Source organism: Anabrus simplex, chromosome 3 (genome assembly GCF_040414725.1).
Source record: "Anabrus simplex isolate iqAnaSimp1 chromosome 3, ASM4041472v1, whole genome shotgun sequence".
In the NCBI taxonomy this organism is placed as follows: Eukaryota; Metazoa; Arthropoda; class Insecta; order Orthoptera; family Tettigoniidae; genus Anabrus; species Anabrus simplex.
Genome location: NC_090267.1, coordinates 274,880,075 through 274,901,659, shown reverse-complemented (window position 1 = coordinate 274,901,659; position 21,585 = coordinate 274,880,075). Strand labels below are relative to the sequence as shown.

The following is a 21,585-nucleotide window of genomic DNA, read 5'->3' as shown; positions in this document are numbered from 1 at the left end:
ACCTTTTCAAACTTTTTTTGCTAGGGCTTTACGTCGCACCGACACAGATAGGTTTTATGGCGACGATGGGATAGGAAAGGCCTAGGAGTTGGAAGGAAGCGGCCGTGGCCTTAATTAAGGTACAGCCCCAGCATTTGCCTGGTGTGAAAATGGGAAACCACGGAAAACCATTTTCAGGGCTGCCGATAGTGGGATTCGAACCTACTATCTCCCGGATGCAAGCTCACAGCCTTTATAGGGGCGGCAATTTGCTTGGATTTTGGATAGTTTACAGATGAATGTCCTTTCTGGCATAACATCTGTGTGAAGGAATGTACTATAGCGTGTCTCGATGGTGGTTGGTAGTATGGTATGTAGTGTGTAGATGAAGATGTATATTGAGGCAAACACAAATGCAGTACCTGCTCTCCGAGCTAGAGAAATTAACAATACCCACTTAGAATCTCCAGTCCGGCCGGGAAACGAACCCGAGGCCCTCTGAACCGAAGGCCACTACGGTGACCCCTCAGGCAAGGAGCCGGAATACCCCACTGTGCTGAAATCACAAATTTCCTTCAAAATACTTGATTGTAGAGATCGATTCCAGGTACTGACGCAGAGTTGGCTACGCGGGTCATGTAATGTGAGCTTGCATTCGGGAGACGGTGAATTCGAACCCCACCGTCGAGTAGCCTTGAAGATATTTTTCCATTATTTCTCATTCTCACTCTCTGTGGCGTAATAAAGGCCGCCGTCGAATCCTAGCCTTGTCCTATCCCATCATCGCCGTAAGACCTGACTGTGTCGGTGCGACGTAAGAACCAGTAGTGAAAGATCTTAAAGATCTTAAATCTACCCCACAAGAGAAGACAAGTTCTACTTCCCAGGATTTGGCTGAAAAACTGAGGCTTTATTTGCGCTAAGAGTTGTCAAAGCAAAACTGAGAGTATGTTACCGGATTACGTAGTCGCACTAATTCCCAACGATAGCTATGGACGTCATAGGTAAACTATCATATTTCATAAGTGATATTTCAGTAACTTTACAGGAGAAGAGAGAGAAACTGCTGAAGCGCATATTTTGTTACTATTCTAAGAGTCAATATGATAAAGAGTGTGGCGGATGGCATAAGGCTGAAGTGTTTTATGATCACTTAGCATTGTTTATCGCTGGTTTCCTCTTGCAAACACGGTATTATTACATAGCTTAGCTTCATTCCTGCGAAACATACACGTACAATAGTATACTCACAAGTCACATACGACAAAAACCTAAAAATCGTAGTTTTTGCATTTACGACATGTGACGTCCAGACTATGCCTGACAGTCTGAGTTACAGTCAGTACTTATCACTGTTAAAGAAATGGCTATGTCCTATATAATATTACATAAGAGTGGTTGGTTGTGTGTGCCTTACATACAAACGGCTGGATCTGTACCCGGTCGATTTAGTATATATTAATGCATTCGAACGATTATTGTTTGTTGATATGCCTGTATCCGAACAAGCATAAACATAACTGAATGGAGATAGTCCGCCTATGTGGTGTAGTGGTTAGTGAGATTAGCTGCCACCTCCGGAGGCCCGGGTTCGATTCCCGGCTCTGACACGACATTTGAAAAGTGGTACGAGGGCTGGAACGGGGTCCACTCAGCAGAGGTCAACTGAGTAGAGGTGGGTTCGATTCCCACCTCAGGCATCCTGGAAGTGGTTTTCCGTGGTTTCCCACTTCTCCTCTGGGCATATGCCGGGATGGTACCTAACTTAAGGCCACGGCCGCTTCCTTCCCTCTTCCTTGTCTATCCGTTCCAATCTTCCCATCCCCCACCAAGGCCCCTGTTCAGCATAGCAGGTGAGGCCGCCTGGGCGAGGTACTGGTCATTCTCCCCAGTTTTATCCCCCGACCCAATGTCTCACGTTCCAGGACACTGCCCTTGAGGCGGTAGAGGTGGGATCCCTCGCTGAGTCCCAGGAAAAAACCAACCCTGCAGGGTAAGCAGATTAAGACAGAAAGAAAGAAAGAAAGAATGGAGATACATTTAAACACAATACAAATTGAAGTCTAAAGTGATGTAATTAAGAAAGAGGCCTAAGAGGATTCACTGCCAGCTAGGGAATATAAAACTGGAACATGCGGATCATTTCAAGTATTGAAGACGTGTATTCTTGCAAGATGTAGTATATTAACTGAATCAAGCTAACGCCGTGAACTCGCAGTTGTGATAAACGGTATTCTCTAAGAAAGAAGTGACCTTAATGGTTTTGATCTGAAGTTTATCTGAAAAGGGTATCGGATTTTTTGTCATTTCGGACGGAACTGTCTTTGCTGGAAGTGAGTGAAAGCTGGGTGGACTCAGAATAGCCTATCATAAGTTGGAAGTAATCGATATGAGAGTATCGAGAATGATTGCTGGTACAAACCGGTGGGAACAAAGACAGAAGGGTACACAAGATGAGGAGATTAAGGCTAAGTTAGGAATAAACTCAATGGGTGAAGCTGAACGTGGAAACCAGCTACGGTTGTGGGGTCATGCGAGGCGAACGGAGAGGGAAAAGTTACCTAGGAGAATAATGGACTCGGCCATGGGGGGTAAGAGAAGTAGAGGGTGACGAGAACGGCGATGGTTAGACTCGGTTTGTAATTATTTTATTAGAAGTTTGGAACTAAACGACGCCACGATGTTGCACTAGCTACGGTTTTTGTTTTTGGAGACACCGAAATGCCGGAACTTTGACCAGCAGGAGTTGTTGGACTTCAACCGTCTGGGCCACTCAGCACGGCAACAACAACAACAAAGAAGCAAGCAAGCTTGTATTCTAACGCGTTGGTGATATTGTGATCATAACCACGAGACCTCCATTTTTATACATTGCAACTATAAGGACGTGCTTATTCATTTTAAAAATCATCCATGCATTGAACGGGTGCTGAACCACGCCCGTTTTAGTGAAGAGCTAGTGACAATGTAATTCGGCTCTTATGCCCGATTTAAGCAAGAATATCGTCCCCACTTTCCATTTTATACAGGCTGTTTGGAAGGTAGGGATGAACCCCAGTTATGATTTCCTTTTTAAATTTAGCGAACGGTTTGTAGGAGGGAGGAGCTTGAAGAATAGTACGATATTTGTGAGGTAGGTAGTAGCTTCGTTTGCCTCTCTGCTTTGCTTATACCACCCACCGTATCATGCTTCAGACAGTATGCGTGTGTAATGCGTATGAAACATTGCGTACGAGCATCACATCGCTGTAGCTGCAAGTAATATACACGCGTAATATGTAAGGCGTAATGCTAACTAAATCACTGCACTGCAGCTTCATGTAGTATGCATGCGTAAGTTGTATAAAAACCTTTTCCTGACTGATATCCTCTCTTCCGAAAGTCAGCTGATGCTTCTGTAGGCCGCTAGCCAAGATTTCTCAAGGTCCTCGAGTATCATTCTGCAAGTGACTCGTCACGTAGTATTTATTATTATTATTATTATTATTATTATTATTATTATTATTATTATTATTATTATTATTATTACTCAATGGCGTAAGCTGAGTCCAAGACGTGGGCTACCACTAGACTTAGGTTACCCCATTGCGATGGTTGGTTTAGTGAATGTCAAGCCTTTTAAGCGTTTTGAGCTGCAACGAAGTACAGTTGCCTTATGGATAATACAGGATAAACAGGGGCATAATTACCCATACTACATGGCCTTAAAAGTAAACGAGGAAAGGTTGCACATAACTGACCATTAACAAAAGGCAAGGAAGCGAAACTCCAACACTCTTTATAGAAATTACTAAAAACCTAAGTGGACTTACGGCCCAAAGATACAGAGGTTAATCCCATACTACAAGAGGGTGACTAAAGGAGGAACCTTTAAAGTCAAGACGAGATTTACAAAATTTAGAGTTTGAAAACTTTAGTCACCCAATTGCAAGGTTGAATGGGAGACGGCAGAGGGTCACCACTCTTCTTTCCCTTACATTACTTATTTCCCTGTAGGGAATAGAAACAGAATCCTCAGACTTCGCCGAAAATCCCACATTTAATCCACCAGTTTACAAAATTACATTAAAAGAAAACGGCTAAAACCTTCCCCTCAAACTACCCGCAGGCGCTATCACATGTTTAGGAAAATTCTGCCACTACCTTGTATCGCTGGAAATTCTTCAAGCAGGCCGCGCCCCTGCCTCCTAGGCCTCCGTCTAGTCACACTCACAGGTACTGGAGCAATTCAGAGAAGATGGCCCTAAAGTGCCCTGCTTATGTAGTTCTATAAGCCGAAGCTTCCCGATTAAATTGAACTACACTTTGCTGATAGGCTGGATTCCTGTACACAACCCCGGTTTTGAGTGGCTAGAGAACAACATATTTATAAGAAGAGGAGCCAGAAAAACAATCTTCAGAAAAAAGGTTTACTAATAACAAAAAATGAAATTTCCTAAGTTCTAGGTTCGTTTTTAGTGCTTGAGAGTGAGCTAGCAAATCGATCTTAGAGCCATTTAACTGTAGAAGACGAAATTCTATGGAAGTTTACCAGTTCAAGTCCGTTGGCATAAATGGCCTTAGGGTAGGCAGGTAGTTTAAATAGCCGGGGAGCGCCTGGTATTATTATTATTATTATTATTATTATTATTATTATTATTATTATTATTATTATTATTATTATCTTCATATGCACTAAACCCATCACACTACCATTCACCACACAAACATGTAACACTGATGACGTCCCACCACACAGCGTTGGCGTCAGGAAGGATATTCAGCAGTAAAACTAGACCTAACTACGGTACGGGCTATGTTACTTTCCTCCTGTGGGCGGAGCCGGTAAAATACACTCACGGTATCTGTAGCCTGCCGTAAAAGGCGACTAAAAGGGGACCCAGAGGCTTTCATTTCTGTAGCATTTTTGAGCCTGGCATTGCTTTCAGTTATTTATGTCAGGCTACTCGCTTTCTTATTTGTTATCCGACCTCCGTTGGTCAACTGTTGTTGTTTCTTTGTCCCGACGGTGTTAGGTTTCCGAGGCCTGGGGAGTCTTTCATTGCCATTGCTTGTATTTCTTTGGACAATACATTCGTTCTAAGCATTATTGGAACTTTTCAAATTTTGCCTAGGGTGGTTGCCCAGTTATACTGTAATTCCCCTCGAGTCAATAGAAACTTGATAAACTGCATTCCTTCAGACCATTTACAAATGATACTGACCAATTAAAGGATGATGTACATGAAATACAGACATTAGTGTAAGTAACCACCAAACACGCATTTTCCTTGAAATACAGTATACTGGTGATTCAAATTTTGCACAATCAATAATGATGACATTACATAGATAATAATAGTTTGTATGTAGATACGATAATAAGCTTTTTTCATTTTCACAGAGAACTTTGCTTTGCGTCTTCAAAAGATAATCTCGTCTGTCTACGAGCAAGACTTCTCTAAAACTGAATGAAGGTTTGAACCACCTGAACTTAGAATGCTTTACCGTTGTCTATAGTAAGTGGTACTCTCGTTCGCCACTAGAAGGCTCCCTGTGCGCAGTGTGGACCATCTCGTGATGAGGAGAATACGAATTTGCAAAAAATCGGAAAGAAATAATAATAGTAAAAGACAGGCTGGCAACCACGTATTACTTAAGTGACAGAGAGTGTCCCTGTTGAAATTGTCTGGATTTTTACGTATTTCCACAGTTTTTCGTATAATCCCAGACCTGTAGTGTTAGTATGGGTAAGAGCTCGAACATCTGGGATTCACAACGTCACGTCACACGCCTCACGATTTTTTCGGCTGGGTGTTCCTCCCCTCATCTGCAACTCAGTCGGCCCAAGAAAAATAAATAGGCAGACGCCTAGTTGGCTGTCGCCTTCCCACTCCAACATGTATACCTGCCTCATCAAGGGCGTGGACACCACTTTCTCGGAACTCTTCATTACCCTCGAACTTCGCCAGTCCGGCTCCCCAATCTACGATGTTCTCCGGCTCCGGGAAGGACCCACTGCTCAAAGTTCAACGCAGGTTCTGGCCTACCTACAAGATCCAGATGCAACGGCAGCCCTCATCACCAGCGGCAGACTTCATGAAGTGGTCCCTACTTCCGAGTACCTTCTACAGCAAATGATCCATCTTCCTGACCTCCATCTCACTGTTAATCCACCTCGCACACCCCAGCAATCCCCGCCGCGCCCCACCTCCATTACGTCCACACTCACCACTACTACTACTACTCCTACCATTCACCACTTCTGCCCATACTCCTCTGTATACTTCTACACTTACTACCACGACTAGCCACTCTTCCCCTATCATGTCAACACCCACTACCTCCCTATCTGCCACACTACCCAGTCCCCAGCAATCCCCTGCCAACTACACGGATGCCACCACCATAGCTCAGCCAGCCTCCCAAGGACAAGCAGCTGCCGCAACAACAGCCAATCACCAGCTTCCATCTCCGAGCTGTGTCATCCGAGGCGTTGACCCTGCCGTCATAGAACGGGACATACTGAACGAACTCCAACGGGCAGGCGTCCCAGCCCGTCGAGCGTACCGTATCTTCAACTCCAATGGCCCCACGTTCATGGTCCGCCTACAACTCTTATCTGATGACCACGTCATGACGTTCATCCTCGTGCTTCATCAACGATCCGAAGAGATGGAAATCACTGGACGCGTGGCCGGACGGTCGTCGCTCAGCTCAGCTCAACAAGGTTCGCCTTTTTCTAGGTGATATAAAGATAACAGAGCTGTGTTAGTACAGTATGTCTTTTGCGGGGGGGGGGGGGTGACCGACAAGCGAGTACTAACGCAGGAACATAGCCTAGTACAAAGTACCGAATAACTTGAGGTGCAAAGACTAGTTTTCTGCCAGCCACTTCCACCCCTTCGTAAAGGAGAAGTTATGAGAAACCTCCCTAAACCCACCAGGCAATCCCATATCTCCTTTCGGCACTGGTTACTCTGTCGCGGTCGTACCAAGACATCCCCGGCACTAGACCACTGCCGCTCAAGAGCCACTGTCACCCCCGGTACATGGCCGCCTGCAAGGCTTTCAAGGTAGAAAATGGAGAAGATGAAATAAAAAAGAATTTACGCGCGGTCGAGAGAGAATAAAGAAATAAAAAGTAGTCTTGCAAACGACTCTGCGGATGGCCAGTGATGCGAAAGCTCATCCCAAAGGAGCTACTTCGCATACCCCCTTCAAAGTAGGATATTATTGCAGCCGCCACTTATAACATTAAGGACGGACCGTATAGAGAATGTGGTGCCGCACCATTGATGTCACAGCGGTGGTTGTTGTGAATAAATGGGGAATAAGTTACGTATACCTTGCGTTGCACACTGTTTTATTCAACTACATTATTTACAAGATGGCTACAGCTCAGAGAGCAGGATGTACAAAGATATGTCACTCTTGAAAGTAGTATAGTCTTTATCTTTTCATACCGAATCCCCAACATCCTCCCCACCCTGGCCAACCTCCAGAGGTATGACCAGCTGAAGAGGCCTTACAATGCGAGCGCCGTCCGTCTTGGAGAGCACAACTGTTCGGGCGTGTCCATCTTGTCCATGACGTAACTCCACGACACGGGCCTTTTTCCACATATGACGTGGTCGGTGATCTTCCTGCAAAAGGACAATGTCTCCTACTTTGACGACAGGCCGTGTTCCTCTTGGGCGTCGTACTTCGTGGAAGTTTTGCAGCTGCAACAGGTACTCTTTGTTCCATCGTTTCCAGAAATGATCCGCCAATTGCTGCTGGAGCCTGAATTCTTTAATGGGAGAGTTTGCCTGGGGTTCAGGTCCAGAGGGTAGTGCCGTGAGTTTTCCGCCGATGAGGAAATGTGCTGGAGTGAGAACATCTACGTCGTCATCCTTGGTTAGTGGTCTGGAGTTCAGCGCGGCTTCTATAGATGTCAGTACCGCCTGCAAACTGTCTTGATCTACTGAGGATCGTCCCAGAGTCTTCCTCAGACATCGCTTGGTGGAGCCAATCATCCTTTCCTCCAGCCTCCCCAAAATAAATGTTGTGAATAGATGGGGAATAAGTTACGTATACCTTGCGTTGCACACTGTTTTATTCAACTACATTATTTACAAGATGGCTACAGCTCAGAGAGCAGGATGTACAAAGATATGTCACTCTTGAAAGTAGTATAGTCTTTATCTTTTCATACCGAATCCCCAACAGTGGTGGTGAATGTTGTTTTAAGAGGACGTACAACTGGGTAATCATCCTCCGATAACTCTAATTAAAAGGGGGTGGGTAGAAGGGATCCGACAATTAGAAAAAGGAAGGTATCGGCCAAAGAAAGACAAAGTCCACTACGGGCATGAACATGAAAGACCTCGTGACCTAATACCGTCGGGGTCTGAAATGAATGAGAGTTGATCAACTGAGGTCGGGCAGGACAGATGAAAGTGAGGAGCCAGACACAAGCAATGCCAGGGCTAAGCTAAAGACACCGTGGTGCCAAATTAAGAGTCCCTGGAGCCCCTTTTAGTCACCTTTTGCTACAGGCAGGAGATATCGTGGGTGTTATTCAACTGCCCTCACCCACAAGGCAAGTTAAAGTATATTAAAGCTCCTCCAAACTTTACGTCTGGTGGAAGAGAAATAACTGACATGGCGAGCATCACACCTGGACTAGCATTCATCTCTGGTCTTCTGGAGGTAATTCCCCGTAACATTAACGTTGTTACTGCTGATTGTTTCACTAGATACTAAGGAATAGTAGAGGGTAAGGTATATTGCGGAAATCATATTAAGGAGGTTGTCACGAAAGGTTACAGATCTCTCCACATGGTTATGAGTAGGGCTCGGATGTCTAAGTCCTAAAAATAGCCCGAATAAGCAAGCAAATATGACCCCAAAAATGGCGAAATATGACCTCAAAAGTGACGAAATATGACTTAAAATGACAAAATATGACCCGAAAATGATTAATCTAAATATGGCCGTTTTAAAATAAGTTATAATTTGAAATGGCAATTCCTTTGATACATATTTGTTAACTACTTTCATATTAATTTTCTGAGTCGCCATAAGACCTATCTGTATCGGTGCGACGTAAAGCCAATAGCAAAAAAATATCTGAGTATACATGTTTAGCAGTTATTCACAGCATATTTTCCTTGATTCACTTAGACTATCAAACATTTGTGAATACATGCCTATAAATTTCTAAGTTCGCTAAGATTATCTGATCACACAATATTTTAAAAGTCAAAACATGTTTACACCCTACATTGGTGGTTTGAAATACGAAAAAACTAGAAATCAATCTATTTATAAATATTTTGGAACGCTTAAGTCCAGATATCATTAATATTACTCAAATGCATTAACGTTTAAATTGAGCACCACGAAACGAATTAAGTAGATGTCTTTCAATACATTATGGTAGGGCGGCAGGGCACATAGTGCAAACTCGCATACATTTTTCATTCTTCTCCGCGGATACAATTGAGTGTATGACAAGATTCATCTTCAAAGCATAAGGCGCGAAAGACCTCCGATTATCCACATTATTGACCGAGCTCGATAGCTGCAGTCGCTTAAGTGCGGCTAGTATCCAGTATTCGGGAGATAGTAGGTTCGAACCCCACTGTCGGCAGCCCTGAAAATGGTTTTCCGTGGTTTCCCATTTTCACACCAGACAAATGCTGGGTCTGTACCTTAATTAAGGCCACGGCCGCTTCCTTCCAACTCCTAGCCCTTCCCTGTCCCATCGTCGCCATAAGACCTATCTGTGTCGGTGCGACGTAAAAAAAAAAAAAAAAAAAAGGAACACATTATTGTGAGAAGAGAAGCTCCTTTCTACGACAAAAGACATTTTTCGTGCATATTTAAATAATGTTAAATCACTGCTGTCGAGTATGCACTCCTTGAAATGTACTGGTAAAGAACATTTATCTTGCACACGGAGGGAAAAGTGTCGTTTCGATTAAGCACGTTTTAAAGTTTCTGTTTTACACCGTCGCCAACCATTCCATGTGATTAATGTATTGAAAGTTCAATACTTTTCACAATTTCAATACGTTCATGAATTTCTAAGCTAGCAGCTTCTAAACGGGGAATTGTACTCGATATAATTCCAAAGTTCGACTTAATATATGACAGACTTTCTGTCAAAGTGCTGGAAAACAATTCCTGCGCAATCTTGATAGAAGAGGCAGAGTATTCCACTTGCATTAACTGCAGACGTGATACCGAGAAACAGTTTTGTGAATACTAGTTCGTATTTGGTAAGTTGAAGATAATTTTGCGCAGCTACAGCTGTCGTCAAACCGCCGAAATATGACCGAAACATGACATTTCTACGAAAATAGCTCAAAATATGACCTTATGACAAAAAATAGCCAAAATATGCATTTATATGACAAATAAAAATCACTTAATTGTGACGATAATCACCTGATTTTCACCAAAATCCAATTATGCAAGAAAATAGAAACAAAGAAAAATATGACTTTTCCTAAACATCCGAGCCCTAATTATGAGCAATTGTAACGTGACCTCGATAATGTTGTGAGATGGACAGCAGGCAATGGTATGTTGATAAACGGGGTTAAAAGTCAGGTTGTGAGTTTCACAAATAGGAAAAGTCCTCTCAGTTTTAATTACTGCGTTGATGGGGTGAATGTTCCCTTTGGGGATCATTGTAAATACCTAATAATAATAATAATAATAATAATAATAATAATAATAATAATAATAATAATAATAATAATAATAATAATAATAACAACAATAGGTCCACCTCTGTGGTGCAGTGGTATGCGTGATTAGCTGCCACCCTCGGAGGCACGGGTTCGATTCCCGGCTCTGCCACAAAATTTGAAAAGTGGTACGAGGGCTGGAATCTGGTCCACTCAGCCTCGGGAGGTCAACTGAGTAGAGTGGGGTTGAATTCCCTCCTCAGCCATCCTCGAAGTGGTCTTCCGTGGTTTCTCACTTCTCCTCCAGGCAAATGCCGGGATGGTACCTGACTTAAGACCACGAACATTCCCTTCCCTCTTCCTTGCCTATTCCTTCCGATTTTCCCATCCCCCACAAGGACCCTGTTCATAATAGCAGGTAAGGCCGCCTGGGCGATGTACTAGTCCTCCTTCCCAGTTTTATCCCCCGACCCAATGTCTCACGCTCCAGAACAACTGCCCTTGAGGCGGTAGAGGTGGACTCCCTTGCTGTGTCCGAGGGAAAAACCAACCCCGAAAAGTAAACAGATGAAGACAGAAGGAAAAAAAGAAAGAAGGAAGGAAGGAAGGAAGGAAGGAAGGAAGGAAGGAAGGAAGGAAGGAAGGAAGGAAGGAAATAAATAAACAAAGATAATAATAATAATAATAATAATAATAATAATAATAATAATAATAATAATAATAATAATAATAATGTCTGCCTCTGTGGTGTAGTGGTTAGCGTGATTAGCTGCCACCCCCGGAGGTCCGGGTTCGATTCCCGGCTCTGCCACGAAATTTGAAACGTGGTACGTGGGCTGGAACGGGGTCCGCTCAGCCTCGGGAGGTGAGAGGTGGGTTCGATTTCCACCTCAGCCATCCTGGAAGTGGTTTTCCGTGGTTTCCCACTTCTCCTCCAGGCAAATGCCGGGATGGTACTTAACTTAAGGCCACGGCCGCTTCCTTCCCTCTTCCTTGCCTGTCCAATCCAATCTTCCCATCCCTCCACAAGGGCCTTGTTCAGCATAGCAGGTGAGGCCACCTGGGCGACGTACTGGTCATCCTCCCCAGTTGTATCCCCAGATCCAGAGTCAGAAGCTCCAGGACACTGCCCTTGAGGTGGTAGAGGTGGGATCCCTTGCTGGGTCCAAAGGAAAACAGATTAATAATAATAATAATAATAATAATAATAATAATAATAATAATAATAATAAACCTGAAGTGCTGTATGCAAGTTAAATCTTGGTACTTAATAATAAAAGTGATCTGGAAAACATCTTGAAGGAGGAAAATTCTAGGCCCAGAGAAAAAAGAAGTGTATAGACTCAAATCAAGCAAAGCTACGGAAAGACTGGCCAATCTTGCCGCAGACATCAGGAAACGAAGACTGAAATTCTATGGACACGTTCACAGACTATCGTCTGCAAGGCTAACCCACAAGATTTTGACATACACTGAAAAACTGAAGAACGTACCATGGATACAAGATGTTAAAAATGATCTGGAAAAGGCCCAGATAGAAACATCAGAATTACTGGACAAAAACATTTTCCGTCAGAAGATAAATACTGTAGATGGGTAGTAAAGCCAGAGGCCGGCGCCGTGGTGTAGGGGTAGCGTGCCTGGATGCTCCGGGTTCGATTCCCGGCCAGGTCAGGGATTTTTACCTGGACATGAGGGCTGGTTCGAGGTCTACTCCACTCCACTCCACTCCACTCAGCCTACGTGATTAGAATTGAGGAGCTATCTGACGGTGAGATAGCGGCCCCGGTCTAGAAAGCCAAGAATAACGGCCGAGAGGATTCGTCGTGCTGACCACACGACACCTTATAATCTGCAGGCCTTCGGGCTGAGCAGCGGTCGTTTGGTAGGCCAAGGCCCTTCAAGGGCTGTAGTGCCATGGGGTTTGGTTTTTTAGTAAAGGCAGATAATGAAGTCCCTAAAAGATCGGGGACTAAGTGGTCAGGGGAAAGAAAACTGGCACACAGTGAAAGAATGAAAGCCATATGGTCTGTTAGAAAGGCGAATCATAAATGTAATGATCCAACAGGGTCCATACGCAAGTAATAATAATAATAATAATAATAATAATAATAATAATAATAATAATAATAATAATAATAATAATAATAATAATAATAATAATAATAATAATAATGGCGTGTGGCCTCCCGAGAGGCCTGATGCAGGTGTTACGAGTTGACTCCTAATAGGCGACCTGCACGTCTGTGTGAATGGGGCCCTACATATGATTAATTATAATGTAGGGCCGATCACCTAGATCTTAGGCCCCTTTAAAAACAAGCATCATCATCATCATCATCATAATCAGCTATAATGCTAAAGACAGCACACACACATGCCCAGTCCATAAACTATCGGAATTAACCAATGAAGGTTAAAATCCCCGACCCAGCCGGAAATCAAACCCGGGACCGCTTGGACAAAAAACCAGCACGGTAACAATTTAGCCAAAGAGTCATCCATAATAATAATAATAATAATAATAATAATAATAATAATAATAATAATAATAATAATAATAATAATAATAATAATAATAATTTGAGTTCATTGGATCCCAGTGTGGAGTACACGTCATAGCGTACAGGGATACAGTCAAGTTACAATAATAGTACGCCTACATTATTCTTGGTAAGGACGCACCATAATTCCCAGTGCAGTTCTGTGCGAATGAGAAGTATCTGTGTGGAGAGAGCACACGTGTGCACAGCAGTTCCCATTCAGGGAACATGGCCTTGAATGCTGTTCAACTGTGTACGTGAAACATCATACCTCAACCAGGCGGTGTGTTCGGTAACTCAACTCTTGCCAGCGTGTCCTAGTCGAGGTGGTGTGGCCTATTCTGGTGTGAATGGCCTACATTCTAAACAGTGCAGACATGAGAAGGCCATGGAACAGCTGAGCGTAAAACGTCCTTTGATAATGACGATTGGCGTCATACTCACAGTGCGGTGACTGGCACGCGAGGATCGGGACACGGAAGTGACCAGTGTGTGCAGAACGAAGAAGGAACAAACGCTATTTTCAGGTAAGATAACATCGGTATTACTATAGAAGGGTTATTTTAAAAAATACAGCTTTGGTTCGAGATCAATAACCTTGACGTCACGTGGTCGTGGTGAGTCACATTGACGGCAAAAGTGAATGTGTAGAGAAACAAAGAGATGCGCTTCATAAAAAGTCCACCCGAAGCCAAACCCAACATTTTGTTGCTCAAAAGAAAAAAGAAAAAAAGGGTACTAAGGTGTTGTGCCGTTTACATGTGTAATTCCGAGATGCTATCATTCAACTGTGTAGCATTTGGGTGCAGGGACTGGAAAAAGAGCGAAAACTAATAACATCGTCCTCCACCTCACTATATTTAAGACTCATGGTTACAGTTCGGTTCCCTGCGTTCCTCGCTCAATGGTCAACTCAGCAGTCTCCACTTCGGAGTGCTCCGGGTTCGAGCTTGGGATTTTAGCCGCGTGTACTTAATTCCTCTCACTCAGGGACGGCGTATTTGTGTTCGTCTTAACACACACACCTGCGTTTGCTCACAACGCATCATACTACCAACAACCATAGAAACAGACGATAGTGAACATATCCCTCCACAAAGGATTGGCACAGGGAAAGGCACCCAGCCGTAAAACACATGTTGTGTCGACAATGCAGTAATTGGGAAATGGTCAGACATGCAGGGGAAAAAGAAGTTACAGAGAGTGTTTACCGAACTCTTGTAATCATGCCATTTTCATAATTATTTTACTGATAATTTTATTGGGAATTTTTTTTAAGGGACGCTCAGAGGATGCAGCCAGATTACAACACGAAGAAGTGATCTCTTATCATACCTTATATTTTTGCTTCTATCAAAAATAATCTTACCCAGTTCTGGTTCTCGTTTTACCTTCATTCTCCACGAATTCGTAATTTTAGTTTCTTTTTTTTTTTTTTTCTCTCTTTCCCATGTTAGAGTAGTGTTTTGAACTTCGTAGGCACCATTATCTGTAAGCGAGTTTTTGCAACCGGATGCACGTCCTGACGCCAACCGCATCAGACGAGTTAATGAGATGAAACGAATGACGTGATATACTGTATGATAGTAGGAAGGAAGAGGGTGAAACCCGGTGCCGGCACGTAGCCTAGTAAATACGTCTGAGGCTCTGCTCAAAGCTTACGTCTCCATCCGATGAGCGAATCACCATTAGCAGCGTCATATGCTTTCACTCCATATGAACACTGCGGAGAAGTTTTGAATTGTAGCCAGGCTTTTGGCACGCAATCTAGTGATAAGAAATTGTTACCACCTGCTCTCCTACCCCGCCGGCCAACATTCTGATGATGAACTTTTTTCAACCAATGGGACTCGAACCGGCTAACCACGGTGTTAGACCATACCGATTATGGCCACCACACGGGCGAACACAACACATTATTATTATTATTATTATTAATATTATTATTATTAATATTATTAATATTATTATTAATATTATTAATATTATTAATATTATATTATATTAATATTATTATTATTATTAATAATAATAATAATAATAATAATAATTTATGTATTATGAAGGTGTATGCATCTATGAATAATAATGCCGGGGTGAGTGACTCAGGCGGTTGAAGCGCTGGCCTTCTGGCCTTCTGAGCCCAACGTGGCAGGTTCGATCCTGGCTCAGTGTGGTGGTAAAAGTAGTTAGTGGAACGTAAAGCTAATAACGTAATAATAATAATAATAATAATAATAATAATAATAATAATAATAATAATAATAATAATAATAATAATAATAATAAACTTACTTCGGCTTATCCCAGATTGCAATGAAACAAGTAGGATGATCAGTTCAGATATTACAGCATTGCTGCACCTGCTGTTGTTGCATAAGTTGCATACAGAATGAGAAAATGAGAGATTCTGATCAGGAATCCAGTAGTTTCCTCGTTTGTGTTTCTAGAGATTGTATCCAGGAGATGTGGGTTCAAACCCCACTGTCGGCAGCCCTGAAGATGGTTTTCCGCGGTTTCATACTTTTACACCAGCAAATGCTGGCTGGGGATGTACCTTAATTAAGGCCACGGACACTTCCTACCCACGTCTAGGCCTTTCCTGTCCCATCGTCGCCATAAGACTTATCTGTGTCGGTGCGACGTAAAAGCCAATTGCAAAAAAAAAAAAAAAGTTTTCCTTGGTTCCCCATTTTCACTTCGAGACAAATTCCGGGTCAGTTCCTTTTCATAGGCAACAGCCGATTCCTCCACTTCCTTACCCAATTTCATTCACCAACATGCATTTCATCGTCATTAGCTCCTCAACTGAGGGTGGCGACAGGAAGGGCATCCGGCCGTAAAACATGGCATATACATTCATCTCACCTCATCCCCGACCGCGTATCAAGAAACGGGACAAAGGGGTGGACATACATATATTCTAAACGAGACAAGAATAGCGTACTTAAACCCTAATCTTCCTCTTGGCCTTTTCTCGGTTACTTGGGGTCTGCACTTTACAGTATATGGATTAGCTCAGTTTTACGACCGGATGCCTTCCTGTTGCCAACCTTATCTAGAGTGAGGTAATCATTATTACATATTTCTATATTTTATGTACTCCCAATGAAGATATGTATAAACACGAAACACAAATACCCAATCCCCAAGCTAGAGGAATTATTGACAAAGTTAAAATACCTGACTCGGCCAGTAATCGAAGCTAAGACCCTCTGAACAGAAAGCCACAAGGATCCGGGCAGTAGGCTACTAAAAACCTAATATTTTGATATATTTACGTAGAATACTGTACGTGCTAGTTAAACAGGTTTGCAGAGCTTGAAATTCTGTCCGTGTTATCGAAATCTCGCTTTCGGTATAAAATGGCTTACATAACTTCAGAATAGAAGTATCGGCATGTTTCTACAGTGCATACGCAAGGTCATTAGGTAACTGCTGAGAGCCACCCAGGAATTTTTCGGTAATTATTTATAACACTACCAGAGCCTACGTGGCTCAGGCGGCAGCGCGTCGGCTCTCGCCGCTGGGATCCGTGATTCAAATCCCGGTCACTCCATGTGATATTTGTGCTGGACAAAGCGGAGGCGGGACAGGTTTTCTTCGGGTACTCAGGTTTTCCCTGTCATCTTTCATTCCAGCAACACTCTCGAATATAATTTCATTTCATCTGCCAGTCATTAATCATTGCCTCAGAGGAGTGCGACAGGCTAGTCAATCAATCACTACTGATCTCAATGTACGGCAGTCGCCCAGGTGGCAGATTTCCTCACTGTTGTTTTCCTAGTCTTTTCTTAAATGATTTAAAAGAAATTGGGAATTTATTGAACATCTCCCTTGGTAAGTTATTCCAATCCCTAACTCCCCTTCCTATAAACGAATATTTATCCCAACTTGTCCTCTTGAATTCCAACTTTATCTTCATATTGTGATCTTTCCTACTTTTAAAGACACCACTCAAACTTATTCGTCTACTAATGCCATTCCACGCCATCTCTCCACTGACAGCTGGGAACATACCACCTATTCGAGCACCTCGTCTCCTTTCTCTCAAGTCTTCTCAGCCCAAACTTTGCAACATTTTTGTAACGCTACTCTTTTGTCGGAAATCACCTAGAACAAATCGAGTTGCTTTTTTTTTCTTTTCCAGTTCTTGAATCAAGTAATCCTGGTGACAGTCGCATACACTTGAACCATACTCTAGTTGGGGTCTTACCAGAGACTTATATGCTTTCTCCTTTACGTCCTTACTACAACCCCTAAATACCCTCATAACCATATCGTCTTTGTAACTTGATTTGAATTCATTTGTGTCGGCTTCGGGAGCTGGCACAATTGAAGACATGGATGGAAGAAGGGCGCAACTCAAAAAACACACTTTCGAGATAAATGAGTTTAAAGAATTATAACATCAAACACTTCTCTCAGAAATACAGAATTCTGGGATATTATACATAACTATATTCTTGATTATTTCATAATATGTACATCAAAAATATTTATAAATTTTGTGGTTTGTTGTCTGTTTTGTATTTTGGAGTTACGCCCTTATTCCAATTTCAAGAAACATTTTCATTGAAAATTAATGTTATTTACATTGTTGGAAGCATGTAGACAAGTTTTACAGGTTAGAACATTTGACAGGTCACAACATGTTATTAGGGGAGCCACTATATCGAGAATTTCCTACTCCCACAGATTCAGCTCCCTGGTAAATATTTTCAAACCATGCACGTGCATCTGCGCATATAAAGCTTACTAAATCTTTAACATCTTTTAATTTCCCGGCTTCAATACCTACATGAGGGACTGGGATACTATCCAAAGTATCTACAGACTTTATATCCTTCAATAACTGAAATTTGTCATGAAACGTAATATTATAAATCTGGCTTCCTGGTACAGTTCATTCAGGAGAGTAACATAATATGACATACTTTTGAATTGAAAACTAAAATGCTTTTGTTTGTGATGTTGCAAATGACACTGGGCTGAGAACGGCAGAACATTCCGATTGTAAGGATTTGGTATCCGAATCATCTGAGGTTTCACTTGGTATATATTCACTGTCATCTGCTAAAATATCAGATGTTTCTCCTCCCGACATTACTCCTGCGTTAGCCGATTCGCTTCTGATGAGTGATGAGTGCTGGCTCGCCGTAAGTCAGCATTGGAGTGTATTTTAAGTCGGGCACGAGCAATATTTGGAAGAACGGCGCAACTCAATATAGCACATCACACGCCATCTATTGACACTACCGAGAAGCCATTTAGGTAGTATCTAGAACAGCCACCAAGGAATGTATATATGCAATTTACCGAATAACGACACAACCTGACTTAAGCCCTTCTTCCATCCATGTCTTCAATTCCTATCCTCGCCGCTAGATGGGGCTTCATTCATTACATTCCTGACCCGGTCAAATGACTGGAAACAGGCTGTGGATTTTTATTTTTATTTATAACACTACCGTTAATATTACGGCATAGTGATTGTTACCGTTAAATATAGGACATGTTAGTTATCCTTCACACAAGTTCAATGGAAATCTGCCTGGTCCAACACAAACAGTTTCATTGTTAGTGCCGAGGTTACGGGTAGTGATAGCCTTTCGTCCAAGGGCCTTCATGGCCTGTAGAAGATGGTGTTCCCTTTTTATCGGAGTAAGAAAAATCTTATAATAAACTAAAAATGCACTGTATCGAGAAAGGTCTTGCTTGATACACAACATGTTAACATAACAGAGGAATTTAGTGCTTTAATATCTGTCGATTAGACGTCCAGTCCCCGCACTAGAGGAATTAACTAGACAAAGTAAAAATACCCGACCCGGCCGAGAATCGAAGCCGCCAGAGAACCCTCTAGATTGGGTTGACAACAGGAAAGGCATCCGATCGTAAAAACGTAAAAATGAGTTAAATTCATGTAAAGTGCCGACCCCAAGTAACTGGGAAACGACCAAGGAAAATAAGAAGGCTTTCTTTTCCGTTAGACCATACCTTACTTTTCTTAAATTATTAGTCGAAGCTGATTTCTTATTCAGATTATTTTTAAGTTGGAGGAGAAGCCCGACCTTCATTTCCTTATCTGACTTTACTTGAGCAACTCCTCTAGCCCTCCAAGCTCAATAGTACCAGGTTTGTATCTGTCACATTTTTTTGAGTCGGTTGTTTTCATTTTTCGCTTTTCACGTTCAGTTAAAGAGGGAGAAAAGTGATCATCGCACACTACTACGTGCCAGTGAGCTGAGCGCTCACCCTGGACCATCCGTGTTATACATTTTTACTGATTTTGTTTGATTCTCGATTTTCGTATTTTGTGTTTAGCTTTTCAGATTCTTACAATCCTTATGATTAATTACCCAGTTCTAATTATTTTTCCATCTTTATGTGTAGTTAATTTTTCACAGTGCGAATAATGAATATCAAATGGCCATTTGGCGTGAAGAGGAACCGGACCATGAAGAGAATATATTTCAGGACGGTAACAGTTCTTCTGGTGATTCTCCGAGGTAGATGAGGTTGAAAATACTGACCACAATATGCTGAAGAAGATGAAGAGGAAGGAATTGCCGTTAGTTTTGGGCCTTATTACACTGATCATGACAAGACAACACAATGGATAATCCACGTACCAAATCTGTGCAGACGGAGACCAAGGCGGTTGTCGTAATTCACCTTCAAGAAGTGACAGGGAAGGCCAGGATTTCAGAGACAATTACCGACGTATGGAACCTCCTTTTACCAGTATCGGTTCTTGAAGAAATATCCTACCATACGAATGTACGGATGAGAAAATTAGAGAAAAGTACACGCGTATATCAGACGTGGTTGATATAATCTAGAAGAATTTAAAGCCCTTATTGGATTGCTTTATCTGGCTGGGCTGATGAAATCTTCCCATGTAAGCATGTTATACTTTTGTGCAAATGACGCAACTGCACCTGAAATATTTCATTTGGTTATGAGCTACATATGCTTTTATTTATTGCTTAGTGCCCTTCGCTTTGAGGATATTTTCTTTACATTGGTGGAATACATTCACAAATCATTATGAACTGCAATATTGGAAAAAGTTTTCAAGAGGAAAATTCCTGAAAACCTTGGGTCTAGATCTCATAAAGACACAAGACCCTCATATAACGATCTAAAAGCGATCTACCGGGTGAGTTGGCCGTGCGGTTAGGGGCGCGCAGCTGTGAGCTTGTTGCATCCGGGAGATAGTGCGTTCGAGCCCCACTGTCGGCAGCCCTGGAGATAGTTTTCCATGGTTTCCTATTTTCACATCAGGTAAATGCTGGGGCTGTACCTTAATTAAGACCAGGGCCGCTTCCTTCCCACTCCTAGGCCATTCCTATCCCATCGTCTCCATAAGACCTATCTATGTCGGTGCGACGTTAAACAAATTATAAAAAAAGCTATCTGCGGCTTAAAAATAGAATAATAAAAAAATATAAACCTCCCGAAAAGATAACAAAGTAAAAATAGTCTACAAAAATGAAGAAACCTCACCAAGGACGATAGGTGAGCGCTCGACCAACGGCGGGTTAATTCTTATCTCGTATTCATCATTCGCGTGGACCTACCTACTTCCCCTTTCAGTAGTTTCGTGTTTCCGCGTGACCTTCCAGCTCATATCGGCCAGTTGTCCGACTCGCGTACTGGCCTTCGGTCCAGAAGACCCCGGGTTCGATTCCCGGCCGGGTCGGGGATTTAACCTTCATTGGTTAATTCCAGTGGCCCGGGGGCTGCGTCTTTGTGCTGTCCCCATCATCCCTGCAACTCACACACCACACATAACATTATCCTCCACCACAATAACACGCAGTTACCTACCCATGGCAGATGCCGCCCAGCCTCATCGGAGGGTCTGCCTTACAAGGGCTGCACTCGGCTAGAAATAGCCATACGAAATTATAAATATTATCGGCCAGTTCATCAGAATATTTTATTTTACTTACTTGTTAATGAAAGGATACAGTAGTTTATAAATATTCACAATAATAGTTGGTAATACTGTATTAAACAGGCACATTGCGCCCGAACGTGATGTAGGCTATATCTCTATTGTATTGTTTTGTTTCAGGATTTATTCTTTTAAAACCGACTTTCTTATGATAATAAAAATTACGTAAACATAAGTGATTAGTATAGTTTAAAGCGCAGTTATTAAAACAATGTAGAAGTTTTCTTCAGCAAATGTTGTAAATCATTTTTGTTTCTAATTTCTAAAGTGTGTCTATCAGTCTCATTATGCCAGCTGGCGTGGAAATGGAATTCCACTTTGACATCAAGTGGTACGAATTGTACTGGCGTAAATATCTGGGGATTACGGGAAAACCGTTCGCAGGTAGATAACGACTAGGTGGTTCGAAATGTCCTCAAAAATCAAGTGGTACGGA

General features: G+C 42.4%; 1 protein-coding gene across 1 annotated transcript in view; it reads left to right on the top strand.

Annotated features, from left to right (window-relative positions):
- Positions 1-13,381: 13,381 nt before the first annotated feature.
- Positions 13,382-21,585, top strand: part of LOC136866250 (heme transporter FLVCR2) — a 191,550-nt gene continuing 183,346 nt past the window's right edge. Inside the window, exon 1 of the mRNA XM_067143046.2 lies at positions 13,382-13,710. The gene's annotated coding sequence lies outside the window, so the exon portion shown is untranslated. The remainder of the gene's footprint in view (positions 13,711-21,585) is intronic.